The sequence below is a fragment of the Alligator sinensis genome, unplaced genomic scaffold, assembly GCF_000455745.1.
Source record: "Alligator sinensis unplaced genomic scaffold, ASM45574v1 scaffold197_1, whole genome shotgun sequence".
Taxonomy (NCBI): domain Eukaryota; kingdom Metazoa; phylum Chordata; order Crocodylia; family Alligatoridae; genus Alligator; species Alligator sinensis.
Window position 1 is genome coordinate 111,370 of NW_005842928.1, and position 18,240 is coordinate 129,609.

Consider the following 18,240-nt stretch of genomic DNA (forward strand, 5'->3'; position numbering starts at 1 on the left):
CTCTGTGTATTATAATCTCTGACCCCAGCAAACAAGCAAACACTTCAACAAAAGACAAAAATTTATAAAGAAGCAGAGACGCACACTGAATTTGTAGATTGCGGGAAGAAAGGATTTGAAGGTGACGCTGAAACCCTAGCTGCAGTTGCAGCACCTCTATAAATGGTTCTCTTCATACAGAGCCAGATTACTTTTAGAAAATCATGGTGTACCCTTATGTCTTTATCTAGAATGCTGTACAGGCAGTCCTCGGACTTATGACATAATTGGTTCCTGAAAACTGCGTCTTAAGTCGAAATGTTGGAGCTTGGAATCGATTTTCCCATAGGAAACAACGTTATAAATGGGGAATTGGAACCTGAACCAAGGCCCGATACCCTATTTTCACCAAAAATAACATAATTTTGTACTCAATCAATTATAGATGAGTAATATAGCTACACTAATGTATTTATACTGTAATTAGCAATCACATTGATTTGGAAGGACTTCTTTGAAGTGACTTTGCTGGGCTTTTTGAAGGGCTCTTGGCTAGAGTCTTTTCAGGAGTCTTAGCTGCAGGTTTTTCTGGTGTCTTGGCTGCTTTCTTAAAGAAAGCATCCAAGGAAGCTTGGACAGGTGTTTTCCAGGGAGATGGGTGATGCAGTGAATGTATTCACTGGCATGGTATCACATCGGATCAAGCGTTGTAAAGTCAAAAATGATGTCAGAAAGTTGAAACAGGGTGTCAATTTATAAACGTTTAAGTGCAAAACGTTGTAACTCGAAACGTTGTAAGTCGAGGACTATCTGTATATGTAAAGTTAATCTTCTATGGCTATAACTGCAAGAATTATATTTCCACTTTTGTACAGCCATTTTTATATAGGCAGCTTCACCTAACCAAAAATTCTGACCATCAGGTATTGGTGCAGACTCAAGGCGCTTTAAGTACACCAGGGCCTAAGTGATCTGCAGTACTGGTTAGGGCCATAATGTTAGACCAGGAGCAAGCTAAGGCCAAGACCAGGAAATAGGCCACATTCTTAGGCCATAGGTCACATTCTTAGGCCATACAGACAACACGCAGTCTGGAGGCTAGGAAAGGAAGTAAGCAGGCTGAAAGGTAAGGAGTAGACACAAGCCAGCCCCAAGGCTCCCTCAGGCTCAGTTGTAGAGACTACCCTATGAGCTGTTGCATCACTGATGCTAGGTAAGGTGAACTCTAACATAAAGGATCTGGGAGCCAGCACAAAAACTTACAGGCACCACCCACCTCTCACAGAACCAAAGAAAAGTAGGGCGGGAAGGGAAATTCAAAGGTCATTGAGTCCATCCCCTGCCTTTAGACAGGATCATCCCTACCCAAATCATTCTATACAAACCCATAATCTAACCTCTTACTAAAACTACCGTCAACCCTGCCATAACACAAGACATAACACCCTAACCTGCCACAGGTGAAGTAAGGGAACTATGGCAGCCAACACCCTACTTTTTATACAATGTTGTTAATATACATTCAAGAGATCCTGGGTAGAGGGACATGTCTCCTGCTACAGAGGAATGCAAAAACTCCCACAATTCATACCAACCTCCCCTGGGGTAAAGTTCCTTCCTGACCTCAAATATGTCAATCACTTTGACCCAGCACAGCGGGGGAAGACCCTCTAGCCTGGAACTTCTGGTTTTAAGTCCCAACAGGAGCACTGGCATACTCCAGTCAAAATCCCCAACCTTGGCTGCAGCCAACACCCAATGCCTCTAAGGAAGGCTTAGGCCTGGTTATACCTATACCATTCCCAACCTGTGGCTGTACAACCACTTCTTGAATGCCTCCAGTGATGAAGAGTCTACAACTTCTCGAGGCTGTCTATTCCATTGCCTGATTGTTCTAACAGTGAAGAAATTTCTCCTGATATCCAACCTAAACCGACTTTGGTGTAACTTCAAGCTATTGGTCCTTGTCCTGCTCTCTGCAACAAGAAAGAAAAAGTGTTCTCTCTTCTTTATGACAGCCCTTCAAATATTGCTCCTTCAGCCTCTTCTAATATGACTTGCTTTCCAAGGTCTGTATCATCTTAGTCACCTGCCTCTGGACCCTCTCCAACTTATCCACATCCTTTAAAATGTGGAACCCAGAACTGTACACAATATTTTAGATAAGGCCTGTTTGTTCTCAAAAGACCAAGGAGTTAAGCTTATAGAATGATAAAGCTTGTTTATTCAGAGAGTCATACCTTGCCTACGGTTAGAATCATAGAAAGTTAGTGTTGGAAGGGACTTCAGGAGGTCATCTAGTCTAACTCCCAGCTCAAAGCAGGACTATCCCCAACTAGATCATCCCAGACAAAGCTTTGTCTTCGAGTTTTGAAAACATCATAGAAGGCAACCAGGTTAGTGACTTGCTCCTGGTGAATTCATGCTGACTGTTCCTAATCACCTTCTTCTCCTCCAAGTGCTTAGAAATGGATTCCTTGAGGATTTGCTAATTTTTCCAGTGACTGAGGTAAGGCTGACTGGTCTGTAGCTTCCAGGATCCTCCTTTTTCCTGTTTTAAAATATGGGCACTATGTTTGCCCTTTTCCTATCATCCAGGGCCTCTCCTGATCACCATGAGTTTTCAAAGATGATGGCCAATGGCTCTAAAACGTCAACAGCCAATTCTCTCAGCACCCTTGGGTGCATTCCATCCAACCTCATGGACTTGTACATGTCCAGCTTTTCTAGGTAGCCCCTAACCTGTTTTTTCACCACTGAGGGCAGCTCACCTCCTCCCCAAACTATGCTACCTGGTTCAATTGTCTGGGAACTGACCTTGCCTGTGAAGACCGAGGCAAAAAGGCATCACTAGGTTGCCTCCTCCATTCAGTAAGGGACCCACAGTCTCCCTGATCCTCCTCTTGCTACTGACATACTTGTAAAAAATCTTCTTCTTACCCTTCATATCCCTTGTGAGCTACAACTCCAATTGCACCTTGGCCTTCCTGACTTCATGCCTGCATGCCCGAACAATGCTCTTATATTCTTCTCTAGTTATTTGTCCAAGTTTCCACTTCTTATAAGCTTCCTTTTTGTGATTTAGTTTACTGAAGAGTTCCCTGCTAAGCCAAGCTGGTCTTCTGCCATACTTGCTAGTCTTCCTGCACATCAGGATGATTTGTTCCTGCACTCTTAGTAAGGCTGCTTTGAAGTACAGCCAGCTCTCCTGGACTCCTCTCCCCATCAAACTGGCTTTCCAAGGGAACCTGCCCATGAGTTCCCTGAGCAAGTGGATGTCTGCTTTTCTGAAGTCCAGGGTCCTTACTCTGCTGCTCACCATCCTTCCTTTCCTCCTGAACTCAATCATGTCATGGTCACTGCTGCCCAAGTTGCCCTCCACTGCTTCATTCCCCAGCAATTCTTCCCTGTTGGTGCTGTTACATATAAGGGGGAAAATGTATGGATACCTTGAAGAGTGTTATGTATAAGTTGTTACATTTGCCTGGGGATTTCAAGAGGGAACAGCAGGACTGTTCAGGAAGGACAGGCAGGGGAAAACGGGAGGAGGAGTTGCACTGTATGTAATTACTCAGAGCTCCTCCAGATAATTCTAACATTGGCAATTTAGTTCAACCCATAGTTAAACCACATTTGAACAGGTTTCTATTAGTCTTTGTGTTGACTTTTTAGCTCTAAGTGATCTTATCAGTTTCTCTGCACCCTCAGTCCTTATTGGTTCAGTTCTTGTTTGGTGTTCTTGTTCAGATGTCTCTACTTCGGTGTCATTTTCTATCTCCTCTGTTGTTTCTTGCTGCTTTGATGTTTCCTTTGGTGAATCTTGTGATGCTGCTTCTTTTCTCCTCTTTATGAGCTGCAAGTGTCATCTGATCCTTCTTAACACATGACTACTTTATAGGATCTGAGAGCTACTTGATAGGAAACCAGTGCTTTTTGTTTCCATGTTTGCCCATCTGAAATAAGCACCATATCTTCATTGTGCAGTTGTGGTAACTCCCAGGAACCCCTGGCATAGTACCATTTTTGTTTGTTTGTCAAATTTTTCTAATGTTTTTTTTTTCAATTATGTTTTCATGTCTTGCTTTTCATTGTGATCATCCACAAGATTTTGCAGCCTGGTTTTGAGTTTCCTGTTAAACAGCATTTTTGCTGCAGACAATCCATGTTTTTTGCTGCGGACAATCCATGTATTGCACTGTAATTTAAGAGTGACACGTAAACATCAGTGTGTGAATCTGTAGCTTTTTCCACCAGTTTCTTTACTACTTGTACTCCATTTTCCACCAGACCATTAGATTGTGAGTATTTAGCACTTGAAGTGTTGTGACAGAATCCATATTTGTTTGTAAATGCTTTAAAATCAAGACAGTTGAATTGAGGTCCATTGTCTGTTCTCACAATTTGTGGAATCCCATGTCTAGCAAAAAACGTCTTGATGTGAGTTATGACACAGTTTGCTGTTGTGCTTTTGAGCCATGCAATTTCAGGATACTGAGAATAATAATCCAGAACTAATGCATAATTTTTCCTGCATGTATAAATCAATGCCCACTTGATTAAACGGGGCTACAGGCTCCTCCATGACTATCAATGGTTCTTTTCTTTGCACTGATCTGTACTTTAGGCACATTGTACAAGCGTTTACAACATCTTGTTTGTCATTATTTATTTTGGACCAGTATAAAAACCCCTCCCCCCACTTCACTTTGCTTTGCATTTTTCAATGCCTAGATGGCCCTCATTTATTCTGTTTAATGTGTCTTTCTTTAGGACTGCTGGAACAACAAGTTGTGAACCTTTGAACAAAATGCCATCCAATACTGACAGCTCTTCCTTGAACTGAGCGTAGGGGCTAGGTATATGTTTTCCAAGCCAACCAGAACAAATAGCTGTTATCACTTTTTGCAATATAGTGTCCTGAGCAGCAGCTCCTGCAAATTAATGTCCACATTTTATCTGTGACAGGAATCACTTTTTAATGAGACTAACATGAACTATGTCTGAGTCTGGAATTCTGTCATTTTCCATTGTGTCGTGCTCTGGACAATGTATCTGCAATAAGTAGATGTTTTCCTGGCATGTACTGCATGTTTAGACCATACAGTGTGGGCCTACACGTGATGCTATTTCACTGTAGCAACACGCTACAGCGACGTAGTGTTGACTGGCAAAAACCACAGTGCTACAGCTATGTCTCCATAGCTACACACTTCCTCATTAAAGTGCACTGCTACAGCGACACAGCAGCTAAAAATAACCATGAATGGCCAGCTCAGTGCAGTACAGGCTGTTACTGCACCCTCATTTAGTACTTCCAAAAGGAAGTACTAAATGTTGGCGCAGTAACAACAGCGCGGTATAGCCACATGTAGACATGCCCACCATTGCAGTTGAAAGAAAATTCTCTGTAATCTGGGTGGTATGTCTGATAGCCCTTTCTTTGCTACAGTTACCAAAGGTTTATGATCAGTTTCAGCTATCACAGGCTTCCCATAGATGAATATATAAAATTTCTTAAAGCCATATACCAGAGCTAAACTTTCTTGATCAATTGGTGCAGAGACACTATGACTTAGAGAGTACTTAGATCCATATGCTACTGGTCTCCAGCTATTCCCATGTTTTTTAAGCAAAGCTGCTCCAGTGCCTTCTTTAGAAGCATCTGTTGACAATTTAATGGGTCTTTTAGGGTCATAGTATTTTAGTACCAGAGCTTTCATTATTTTTTCCGTCAAGCTTTTAAATTCAGCTTCATGTTGATGTTCCCATATCCACTGAGCATTGTTTTATAGGAGTGATCTAAGGTGTTTGGTCTGTTCTGCTAAGTTAGGTAGATATTTCCCTAGACAATTGATCATTCCTAGTGGTCTTTGCACTCCTATCTTATCTGTAGAGGGTGGCATGTTTGTAATGGCTTTAACTCTTGCAGGATCAATTTGCACCCCTTTCTTAGAGAGCTTATCTCCCAGATGTGTTATTTCTTTGACCCTGAATTCCCATTTTTGTATGTGTAGTTTCAAACCTGCTCTGCAAGCTCTTTCTAATGCCTTTCTTATCCCCAAGTCATGTTCTTCCATAGTATTTCCCCTAACTAATATATCATCAATATAAACCATAGTTCTTTCAAGACCTTCAAAAATTGTTACAACTTTCTGTGAAATACTTCAGATGCAGGATACAGTCCAAAAGCAAACCTATGAAAGCAATACCTTCTGAAGGGTGCATTGAAAATACATAATCTAGTGCTATTCTTTTCTAGGGGAACTTGCCAAAACCCAGAAGAGGCATCCAAAGTAGAGAAATATTTAGCTTCTGCCACACTGCCAAAAACCTCTTCCCTGGTGGGAATGGGAAAATGTTCCCTTTTGATGTATCTGTTCCTTTGCTTAGGATTCAGATACAATCTCAAGGATCCATCTTTTTTTTCTATTTTACTAGTGAATGAACCCAAACAGCTGGTTGCTCTACTTTTTCTGTTCTGTCCATGTTAACTAATCTACCTAATTCCTTTTTCAGTTTCTCCCTCAGTACAATGAAAACATTTCTTGGAGCATGTATAATAGGAGTATTTGGTTCTCTTAATTCTATCTTGTACTCAGTTGACAGTTTCCCTATGCCTTGAAACACATCATAAAACTCTTCTTCTATGTTCTATGTTCTTGCTTTCTAGTCCCTCAATGGTATACATTCTCTTAATCAAACTTAGAGTTTTACACATTCGCAGCCCAATAATTGGCACTAGCTTCCCTGGGACTGTTACAAACTGAATTTTTATTACAGTACCCTTGTATCTAACATGCAGTGCACAAACACTCTTGGTTGCAATCACGTTCTCATTATATGCTCTAAGTTTCACTTTCTCATTAACATTGTACACAGGTTTAGTTTTCATTTTCTGAATAATGTATTCTTATATTACACTGACCTGTGCCCTGTATCTAAAAGTTACCATTAGTCCACTGGTGTCCAGAGCGATTGTCCAATCTTCAGAAAAATGAACTTCTTCTTGCATTGTGCCAATAAGGAATTCTTCCTTTTACTTACTGCATAGAGCATGCACCTGCTGTTTCTTGTATGTTTCATCCTGCTTCTTTCTGCAAACTCCTGAGAAATGATTGAATTTTTTCCATTTGTTGCAGCACTTACCAAATGCAGAGCATTGCATGAGTTTGTGGTAACCCCCACAGCATCTGCAGCTGACCATTGTTTCTTCAAGCAATTATCTTTGGCCTCTGCTTGCTTACTTCATAGCGAGGTCATCTTTTCTGTATGGTTTGTGTGTTGCCTTAGGTTTTTGCAGTCTTGTAAACCCGTCTAGTTCAGCTTGTTCTGTTTTTGACTCCAGCTTCTGCAGCCTGGTACTTCTTATCTCAGCCTCTTGGCATATTCTAATTGCCTTTTCCCATTTAAGCTCAGGATTCTGTAGCAGTCTTTTTCTGAGGCTTATAGCCCTTATACCCAGTACTATTTGGTCTCTGATCATGGACTCTTTTAGGTCTCCAAAGCTGTCCCTGGCTCAGCAGTCCGAGGTCTTTGACAAACTCCTCTACTGTCTTACATTCTTTCTGCTGTCTCATGTGGAACTTATACTGTTCAAAGGTTTCATTTTGTTTGAGTATACAATATTCCTCAAACTATTTCATTACTGTGCCATAGGTTTTCAGTTCTGTTTCTGACAGTTATAGGCTATTAAAAAGAGACAGAGCTTCTGGAATTGCTATATTTAAAAAAATAGCTACCTTGAGTGAATCTTCCTTCTCTATAGCTCCACTGGCTGTCATATATTTGGTGAAGCTCTGCTTAAATGTCTTCCAGTTTTCTGATACAATGCTGGACTGGACAGTTTTAACTCCTCTGGAATTCTGATATGCTCCATTTTTTTCTTTCTTTGCATGCCACTCCTGGTACCATGTGTTGTTCTCAAAAGGCCAAGGAGTTAAGCTTATAGCATGATAAAGCTTGTTTCTTCAGGGAGCCGTATCTTACCTACAGTTCTACTGTTCCCTCCTGCAATTCACAGGCAAATGTAACAACTTATACATAACACTCTAACACCCACACAAGGCCTAACCATTGCCAAGTAGAAAGGTACTATCACTTTCCATGCTTTGCACCTAATGTTTCTATTGATGCATCTCAAAATTGCATTTGACTTTTCCTAGAATCATAGAATCAGAAAATTAGGGTTGGAAGGGACCTCAGGAGGTCATCTAGTCCAACCCCCTGCTCAAAGCAGCACCATTCCCAACTAAGCTGGGCCTTAAAAAACTTTTGTGTAGCTGCATTACAATGCAAACTCATATTGACTCTGTCATGTACCAAAACTCCCAGATCCTTCTCCGTAGTGCTGCCATCCAGCTAGGTATCACCCATTTTGTATTTGTATTTTGTATTATTCTTCCCAATATGTTGCACCTTGCATTTGTCCACAGTGAACCTCATCCTGTTAGCTTTGGTCCAACTTTCCAGTCTGTTGAGATCCTTCTGAATTGCACTCCCATCCTCCAACATGTTCACAATTCAGTTGTCTCAATTTCCTCTATTCCTTTCCACCCATTTGGTCACAGAATATCCAGAAAACAACAGTAATGATTCACCTCCTGCACTGGGCTCGAAATCCAGGCAGAGCAAGCAAGGGGATATAGTTTGATGTCACTGCCTCACATGACTCATTTTGACTGGCCAAGACAAGGATGCACTCTAGCCCTTAGTTAATAAGTAGGATCCAAGGGCTAGATGGGAGGAACAAGGGAAGGGAAGTCTACTGTCTTCCCAGCTGCACATACATACCACTTCAGTCCATACCTGACAAGTTATTTTAACCAGGGAGTGAGATCCAGAAATACACAAAACGTTTGTCCCATTATTCAGCTAACAAGGGTTTAAGATTAAAAGCAAAAAAATAATAGGAATTCTAGGTTAATTTTCAAAAAACCACCTCCTACACCCATCAGTTTATTTATAGCATTTAGAATTCTGCAAATGAGTCTAGCTCTGTCCAGCAATCCCAGGCCTGTACTGGGACTTCTGTACTTAAATTTCATTATCACATTATATATACACTATACAATTCAGAATAGACCTTAAAAAAAGTCATAAGAATTGGCAACACTGATTTACTGACTATTACCAGAATCAGATCTCCAGCATCACCCTTATGCCTTAAAGCCCTTGATAGTCATGGAGGAGCCCATAGCCCCGATTTGTTTAAATTTTACATTATTATGTAATTTGTAATTTTTTAATATTATAACAGATTCTCCTGTTAACATTCACACTACAACCGCCTCACTTCTTGGGCAGCTGTAAACACTATATTTTTGCATGTTATAGATTTTACAATCTCTAAAGCACAAACAATCACAGCTGCACTTTACTGGAATTATAAGATGGGAAGAAAGTAGCATGAGAAGTTGTGTTCTGTTTTCCACACAGTCACATGTAATAGGTGACCACCAAGTGAACACAAACCCCTAATTCACTCAGGGCTTTACTGCTGTTCAAATATAACTTGAGTAACACTCATTAGATTTATGATGTTGGCAGCCCCCACAAGTGATAAATGTTGTGTGGTGTTACAAGTCAGGCCAGGCCACTAGATCATAGGTTATTACATAAAATCAGCTATACCCCCAACAGCCTTAGAGGTTTGGCAGATTAGTAGCACATGCATATTATACTTAAAATATTCTTCTAAGAAAGACTTTCAGCAATTCTTCACTACTGACTAAGCCTCTTAACACCTAAAGTGACACTTGCGTCCTGCAGTGAGCCATTATTTTTCTTCTCAATGCCAGCCTAACCACTAATTCCAAGAGGAAACCAGCAGTTGCCCTCCTCATCAGCCAGTAATCACATCACCCATGGCATGAAAGCAACACAGAGAGGTGCAAGACCTTTATCCAAGAACATTCCATTGCCATTCATTTGCAAGCTTTCTTTTCAAAATGAGGTGCCTTGGAAGTCATACACCATGTACTCGCAACTTAGCCTTCAGTTAGCTTCATATTCAGAGTAACAACGCTAATATTCATACTATGGAAAAGTATCAATGATGCCAAAAAGTTTGCTTTCTCCCCCAGCCCCTTATTTGTTGAGCAGCATTGTACAAAGGTCACAGAGCTGCTGAGACACAAATTGTTGTGATCTGTTTTATACAGCCGAGTCCAGATGACTGATACAACAACTCATGACAGCCAAATTCTGCTATCAGGCTCTTAGCAACAATGACCTCAGATGCTGCCAAAGACATTTTGCCTTTTCTATTTTGAAATGCCAGGTTGGTTCAAGGAGACAGCAAGAAGCCAGGTCTCTTTTTAAAATTTCTACATTGAGCCATTGTTTGATACCAACCACAAATCATGAGTTTGCTGGTGCTGTAAATCACAGGCCTCCAAGGACATGACTAATGCTCACCATTTTCTATTATGTTTACAAAATATTGCTCCACAGTCTGCGTACCCAGGCTACAGAAAGTGTCCCTGGCATGGTAGGAAACCCATTCCCTGCTCTGAAGACCTGAGCAGACTTTGAAAGAACTGCTGCAATCCTATATACAAGGGAAGCTGAACCAATTTGTTGCTGAATAAGGTTCTGATGCATCCTAATGTAAGTGTGTCTTTCAAAAGTAAGTAGATAGGATGGTGTGGCTTGCATCCACGTGTTAGACATAATTGCCTCTACCCTCCATACGGTTGCTAAGAACAATCACATTTTCTTCAAAGATATATTACTGAGAGTCACAGATTCATGAAAATAAAACAGGCTTGCTTAATACATTTTGGTATATTTTGTACAATTATTTGCAGAGTATTTAAAAATAATTTCTATACCACACAGAACATGATATGGCACCAACTCCACAGATATACACGAACAGAGGAGAGGTTACAGATTTTCCTTAGAATTCACATGGTCTGGGTGTATGTTTTAACAGCCTTACATGACATTTGTAAATCCCTGTGTGACAGGGCACCTGTAGGTGGCTGCACTCCCAATTAGGAGTCACATGACCAGCAGGAGGCCACCTGATTGGAAAGAGGGCCCAGCTGCTAGATATAAGAGCAGGTTTTGAGCAGTAAGGCCAGCAGTTTGCTGCTAGCAGCTGGAGAGGGAACATTGCCCTGTTGGAGCTGCTGCTCACATAAAATCTTGGAAGTACAGAGCAGGAACTATGGGAATGGAAAGAGGTTCCTGGTCCTGGGGAATGACCTAAAACCATACCCTGCTAGACCAGGATAATGTGGTGGGATTGCCTGTGGCAGGGTGGTCCCCAGGAAATGCCACACCAATTGCTTCCCTAGTGAAAGGCGACTTTGGGGTGCCTTATACCCCGGGCCCCCACAACCTGGTGGGTAACCCCAGAGTAAGGACAGGTTTGGGGCCCAGGCAGGTCATCACAGGCCTGAGGCCTAAGGGGCATGTGGCCCAGTGGTCCCAGTGAGGGGTAGTGTAGTGGCCCCAGGGAGGAGACAGAATAGTGGCCCAGTGAGGGGCGCAGCATAACTAGTAGGTCGCACAGAGTAGGGTTCATAGGGACGGCCTGAAGGACTGTGCAGAAGGGTGTAGAGCAGTGTCCACATAGGTGGGCCTGAAGGGCTACACAGATGTGCATAGAGTATGGTTGGTATGAGCTGAAGGACTGCGCATAGGCTGGCCCCAGTAGTTAGTGAGGTAAGCCCCAGCTAAGGAGGTATGCATGGAGGCCCCAGTGAGAGGGCACAGTGGCCAAGGTAAGTCTACGGATGCCTGAGGCCAAATTTGGGCCAGAGACTGAGTGGTACAGCTCAGCAAGGGAGCCGATGGAAGTTTGATGACTTTAGATGCCATCTTCAAGGAATGAGACAAGGTATAGGGAAGGTAGGAGCCTTGTATACTGCCCTTTGGCATCAGGACATAAAATGGGCAGCGTCCCGCATTATTTCATCTTTCTTTATACATCAAGTCATGGCAGGAGATACAGGGCACACTGCCCTAGACAGGTGGGCAGGCCAGCCTTGTGCCTGGCCTTGGGACATCCCCCTGCCACACCCTGCCAAAAAGTAACCAGTATAGCTTTCACTTAGATTTTGGTTCTGAATAACAACTTCCAAGTTACCACAAGAGACACTCACTCAGTGCGTCTACATGAGATGTTTAATGCCCACTGGACTAATTCTACTGAGCATTAGCACAGCTGGCAAAAACTGTGCTAGTGCTCAGTAGATTAGTCCAATGGGAATTAAGCGTCACACAAAAAGCATTCATCTACGCAAATGTGCAGTAGTGCCGATTACAGCACATTAAGTTAGTACCTGTTATTATAGGTACTAAAGTTAATGCACCATAATTACGGCACATTAATGAACACGTTGACACACCCACTGAGCCAGATTGTCAGCTCTTTTAGGCCTACTTAACACCTGTATAACTGCACTGACTTCAGTAATGTCACTCCTAATTTGTAGTAGAGTAAATCAGACAAGACCCAAGTCTAGTGATTCTCATTTAGTAAGAGAGCATGGCTAGCAATGGACCCTCCACCTCCTAAAATTCTATAATGTCTTTTGAAAAATGAATGGTATTGACAGTTTCTAATCTGGGTTTTCTACAGTGAGGAGAAAGGGTAAAGTAAGGCACAAAATTATGCTGTCTCACTAACAACTGCTATGAAAATGCAAATCAAGTAAAGTAATCTAAATTAATCTGTTACTCCAATGTACTTAGGTCTGGAGCCAGGAAAGTGCTAAGCACTTGCTTAAAAACAAGCTTGTAAATACTCTCTTTGGCTTCAGTAATATTGTTTAAGCTCTACACATGCTTACTGTTTGCCAGACCAGGGTTCTTTACAGTACTCTTCATGTTAAGAGTAGCTCTTTGACTGGGTTCTTAATAGGAATGTCTCAGCCAGCATCTTGCATGCTTCCAACATTATAGAAAAAAATCTTGATGTTGTTCTGTAAACATTGTTCCTAGGGCAAACTATTACAAAACTATTAATAGAAGGAGTTGAGTATTGCCTGTGATTTTCAGGCATTCATGCCAAAATACTTTAAGAACCTGTACATTAGTTGTAGATGTGACCTCAGTTAACCCAAAAAAAGCCACAGGTATGTCCCCTTTTCCTACTGGCAGCTATTTTAACTGGCAGGTTCACAATAAGCACTTTCGTTAGCATCTTAAACATGCAGAGCACAATTAAAATGCTTGATACTTTCATCTTCCAAGTGCAGAAATGACTACCATTTTATATAGGTCAGGTCTATTACGCATTGAAATAGCAGCAGTCCAGCACTGAAGGGAACGGATTTATGGGAATTCAAGAGGCTGCCTTTTAAAACTAATAAGGATCTGGTTTTACTTAAACACAGATATTCAGTCTATTTTCCATTCATCTGCTCTGCTCCTTAGCAATATAGCGCGTCTGTTCTATTGTTCTCTATAGGACAAAAACAATAGTGTGTCTGACAACAGACTATTGGGTGCATCTACACGAGATGCTTTACTGTGCATTAAACTAATCTAATGCACAGTAAACCATCTTCACCTACACCTGCACAGCAATTACTTTGCAGTAGATTACTCTAATGCACCATTTTCTACTACCTGTAAATACAGGGGGTCACAGGGGGCAGGGAGAGTTGTCGCAGCTTGGTAGAATGGTGCCTCTCAGCCACGTGGAGATCAGGACCTGTCCCGATCTTCACACAGATGGAAGAGTTCAGGCAGCTGCCTCCCTGCCCCATGTAGATCAGGACCAGCCCCCATGCCCCCTGCCAGCCCAGGGCTGGCACCTGGGGAAGCCTAGAGCTCCCCATGGCTGCTGCAGGGGGGAAGAGCAGGGCAGAAGTAGCTTGCCTCCCAACTGCTCCCAAAGGGAGCAAATTTGCTCCCAATATGCACGCATTCAGATGCAGGGACACAGTTTCTTCTACCCAGAATATTCAGGCACATTAACTGCCTGGCTGACACCTGATGTGCCCACTGACATCTGAAAATGATTCTCCTTTAGCTCCAGGGCATGCTGGACCTGAACTCTGTTCATATTTCTACATGAAGTTCCTAGTGGCAAAGTTGTAGGCCATGTTGACAACTGTGAATCATTAGGCTGTTACCAGAAGAAAAGAGACTGGAATAGATTTTAGTTTTTATATAGTGTGTATTATGTTTCCTAAGCAATTAAAACTACATTACATAGCAACAAGTCATAGATTTCATAGATTTCTAGGGTCAGAAGGGACCTAGCAGATCATCGGGTCTGACCCCCTGCTCCAGGCAGGAAAAAGCGCTGGGGTTAAGTAACCCCAGCCAGATGCCTATCCACTATCTTCTTGAACATCTCCAAGGTAAGGGAAAGCACCACATCCCTTGGAAAATGATTCCATATTTTGGCAACCTTCACCGTAAATAATTTCTTCCTTATGTCCAATCTAAATCTATTCTCCTTCAGTTTGTGGCCATTATTTCTGATAACCCTGAGGAGTGCCCTGGTAAACTGAGTGCCCCCTATTCCCTACTGGCCCCCCCTGATGAGTTTGTAGACAGCCACAAGATCACCTCTCAGCCTTCTCTTGCAGAGGCTGAAGAGATTCAGGTCCCTCAGTCTGTCTTCATAAGGTCTTACCTGCAGGCCCCCAACCATACGAGTAGCCCTACTCTGAACCCTCTCAAGGTTATCCACATCCCTCTTGAAGTGCGGCGCCCAAAACTGGATGCAGTACTCCATCTGCGGCCTCACTGATGCCGCATAGAGGGGAATTATCACTTCCCTAGACCTACTCGTGATGTACCTGCTGATGCAAGAAAGAGTGCAGTTAGCCTTGCTTATTACCTTGTTGCACTGGCGGCTCCCGCTCATTTTTGTGTCAACCAGGACTCCGAGATCTCTTTCCACTGTTGTAGTACTCAGAATGGTACCCCGCAGTCTATAGGTGTGTTGGAGATTCCTTCTCCCCAGGTGCAGCACCTTGCATTTATTTGTTAAATTGCATCCTATTCTGATCCACCCACTTCTGCAGTCTGTCCAAATCTGCCTGAATTTGCTCCCTGCGCTCCAGTGTGTTAACTGTACCCCATAGTTTAGTGTCATCTGCAAATTTGGACAAGGTGCTTTCAACACCTTAATCCAAATCTCTGATGAAGATATTAAACAGCACTTGTCCAAGGACAGAGCCTTGGGGGACACCACTGCCCACATCCCTCTGCCCCTTCCACCACCACTCTCTGAAAAAATCCACATCACAGCTACTCAGTTTGCTCATAAGAATTGGGTGCGACGCTGTGTCAAAAGCCTTTTTAAAATCAAGGTAAATAATATCTACTTCCACTCCTACATCTAAGCACTTTGAGACCTGGTCATAAAAAGAGACCCAGGTTAGTCAGGCAGAATCTGCCTACTATAAACCCATGCTGGTTGCCCCTTACCATAGTGTGACTCGCTGGCCCCCTTTATGGATTTTTTCAAAGGTCTAGCTGAGAATAGAGGTGAGACTAACTGGCCTATAATTACCTGGGTTCTCCTTCCTCCCCTTCTTGAAAACAGGGACCATGTTGGCCCTTTTCCAGTCCTCTGGGACCTGTCCCGAGTGCCACGAGTGCTCGAACAGTTGTGACAGTGGTTGTGCTATAACATCAGCCAATTCCTTTAGTACCCTTGGGTGAAGATCATTGGGGCCCGGCCACTTAAATACATCCAGCCCTTCCAAGTGCCCCTTCGCTAGGTCAGTGCTAAGTTATATATACATAGAGCAGTGTATGAATTATTTGCCACACACCACATGGTTTATTTTCCAGAAGCATAATGGACAGCCATTGAATCAGAGTGAAGGCCTCTACACTTAGGTGAACAACACTTGCAAGAACAACTATTTACAAGCACAAGCAACATAGTTGCCTCTTTAGACTGATATCTGATGTGAAGGCACATTTGTACCAGTGGGATTATCCTTTCACAAGCTCCAGGCCTTGACATATAAACGTGGTAACACTAAAGCCTACTTACCTCATGATGTGTGCATGAAAACATGTAGCCAAGACACTTCCAAATAACTGCAAGTGCAAAATTCTTCATGCACAGCTTCTGAAGCCACAGCCGATCATTGCTCCTCCATCTCATGTAGTGGGTAATTTTGTTCCTGGCTTTGGTTTTCTAATGGCTCCAAGTAGCCTAAAAGAAAGAAAAAAAGGGATCAACTGCATGCACCAATGTTTTGGGGTTTGGTTGTTATTTTGGGTTTTGTTTGGTTTTGTTTGGTTTTGGGGGGGGTCTTTTGCATTGCACTTTATACAGTTAATCCAAAACATTTCAATGTGGATGTGGCTGCATTTGCTGGCTGGTCAGCTGGTTGGATAGTTTCCTGCCTACCTGCCTGACATGCAACTGGGCTGCCCAGCTCCCCAGATTTCCTGATATCCATCAGCAGTTTGTTCTCAAACATCCTCATCTACTCAGCTCTTTGGCTACCTGTCTGGCAGGCAGATAGTCTAGCAACCCCAGAGCCAGTCCTGGGTGCCTGGCTGGCTCCTCGAAATAGGTCAGTAAATTCCATTTATATTCTCCCCAAAGAGAATTGCTTCAAAAATCATTTTGTGACCAGTTTTGTGAATATGACTTTGCTTTCTGATCTGGAATGGAGAAAAAAATTGCAAAATTTTCCACAGAACAGAAATTTCATTTCCTATTCACAGCCTCCTTCCTGCTGCCTTCAACAAAAGTGTGTAAAAGTTGGCAGATACCGTTAATATTTTTAAAGCACATTTAGCCCACATTAAGTTATAGCAGCCTTTGAAAGCCATTTTTGTTATTCACTGTAAACTGAATTTTAACCTCACCATCCAGCCAGAACATGGGTCACTGCATAGCTGTGTTGCAGGATAGGACCTGTGATGCCAAGAATCACAATCTGATCCCTGCTTCTGCCTTGCTCCAGTGGCAAAGTAACCTACTCCAGTGCTTTTCCTGGCACAGGTCACTCACTCCCCACTTGATGCCAGCACTGATACGTGGGCCAGCACACTGGAGGGAATGAGCTATGAGGCTTCATCTCCTTACACCTGCTTATCAAACTCTACACTTACACACACAGAAAGGGAAGAGCAACTTGGCAGCTTCTGTTCTGTTCCTTATGTAATCCTTCCTCTGGTGATCCTGATAATCCATATGGTAGGATGGGGCATGGTTTCTGTTACATTATGGCATGAGCACACATGTGGGTTCATGGCTATATTAATAATGTCTATTGGTTTTATACACCATTTCTCTCTCAGCAAGAAATGTCATGCTATTATCTTATCTTCAGATCTTGGCTCTGTTGACACTGTACAACTACTATGACTACTACTACGTACCATATTTGCTTGCTTACTATGCGTATTTTTTCAAAAAAATTAGCCATCCAAAATTGGGGTCCATATCTTCAGTGAGAGAGCTGATTTTTCTTCTCTGGAATAGCAGCAGAGTGAAGTAGAGCAAACAGACACTGGGCGCATCTACATGTACATTAACCTCCTTTAGTTAACCCGCATTACATCTATTACCAAGGGCGCATCTACACATGCACTTTAATGTGCAGTAGCCTATTTTAATGTGCATTAACGCGTCACAAAAAACTCATGCTTTTTAGCTAATGTGCATTAAAATAGGCTAATGCACATTTTTCTAGTACCTCACAATAAAGCGCACCTAAACATGAGGACGGAGGTTGCTCCAATGTGCTGGAATTGAAGCATGTTTGAGCAGACTTGATTAATTGACTCTGCTGGAACATGATAATTGCCATGCAGCAGCAGCCTCCTGTGTCTCATGTCTCATGTCTCCAGCATCCCCATGCTTAAAAATGGCAGTGGAGGCTTATGAACTAAAGCTTGTTCGATGAGCTTTAGTTCAAGTCCCCCCCCTGCCATTTTTAAGTGCAGGGATACTAATACAGGAGACACGGCAGTGCTTTAATTAGAGTGGCTCTCGGAGCCGCTGTAATTAAGCACTGCCTCTCCCCCACCCCTGGAGCGTGTGTAAAGTACCCAGAGGATTAAATGCACATTACCTAAAGCACATTAATTGAACATGTAGATGTGCCCTCCTCCATTATAAGGTACAAGGAAAATGCACATTAGCCTGTCTTAATGCACATTAACTAAAGAGCATGATTTTTAAGGGACTCTTCATAGATTTCATAGACATTAGGGCTGGAAGGGACCTTGGAAGATCATCGAGTCCAGCCCCCTGCCCAAAGGGCAGGAAGTCAGCTGGGGTCATAGGATCCCAGCAAGATAAGCATCCAGTTT

The 18,240-nt window shown here is 42.6% G+C and overlaps 1 long non-coding RNA gene across 3 annotated transcripts in view; it reads right to left on the reverse strand.

Annotated features, from left to right (window-relative positions):
- LOC102378739 overlaps nt 1-18,240 on the reverse strand; it is a 325,687-nt gene that overhangs the window by 38,287 nt on the left and 269,160 nt on the right. For all 3 annotated transcript variants that reach the window (XR_003091910.1, XR_003091909.1, XR_003091908.1), the window contains one exon: nt 15,959-16,123. This is a non-coding gene — a long non-coding RNA (uncharacterized LOC102378739). The remainder of the gene's footprint in view (nt 1-15,958; nt 16,124-18,240) is intronic.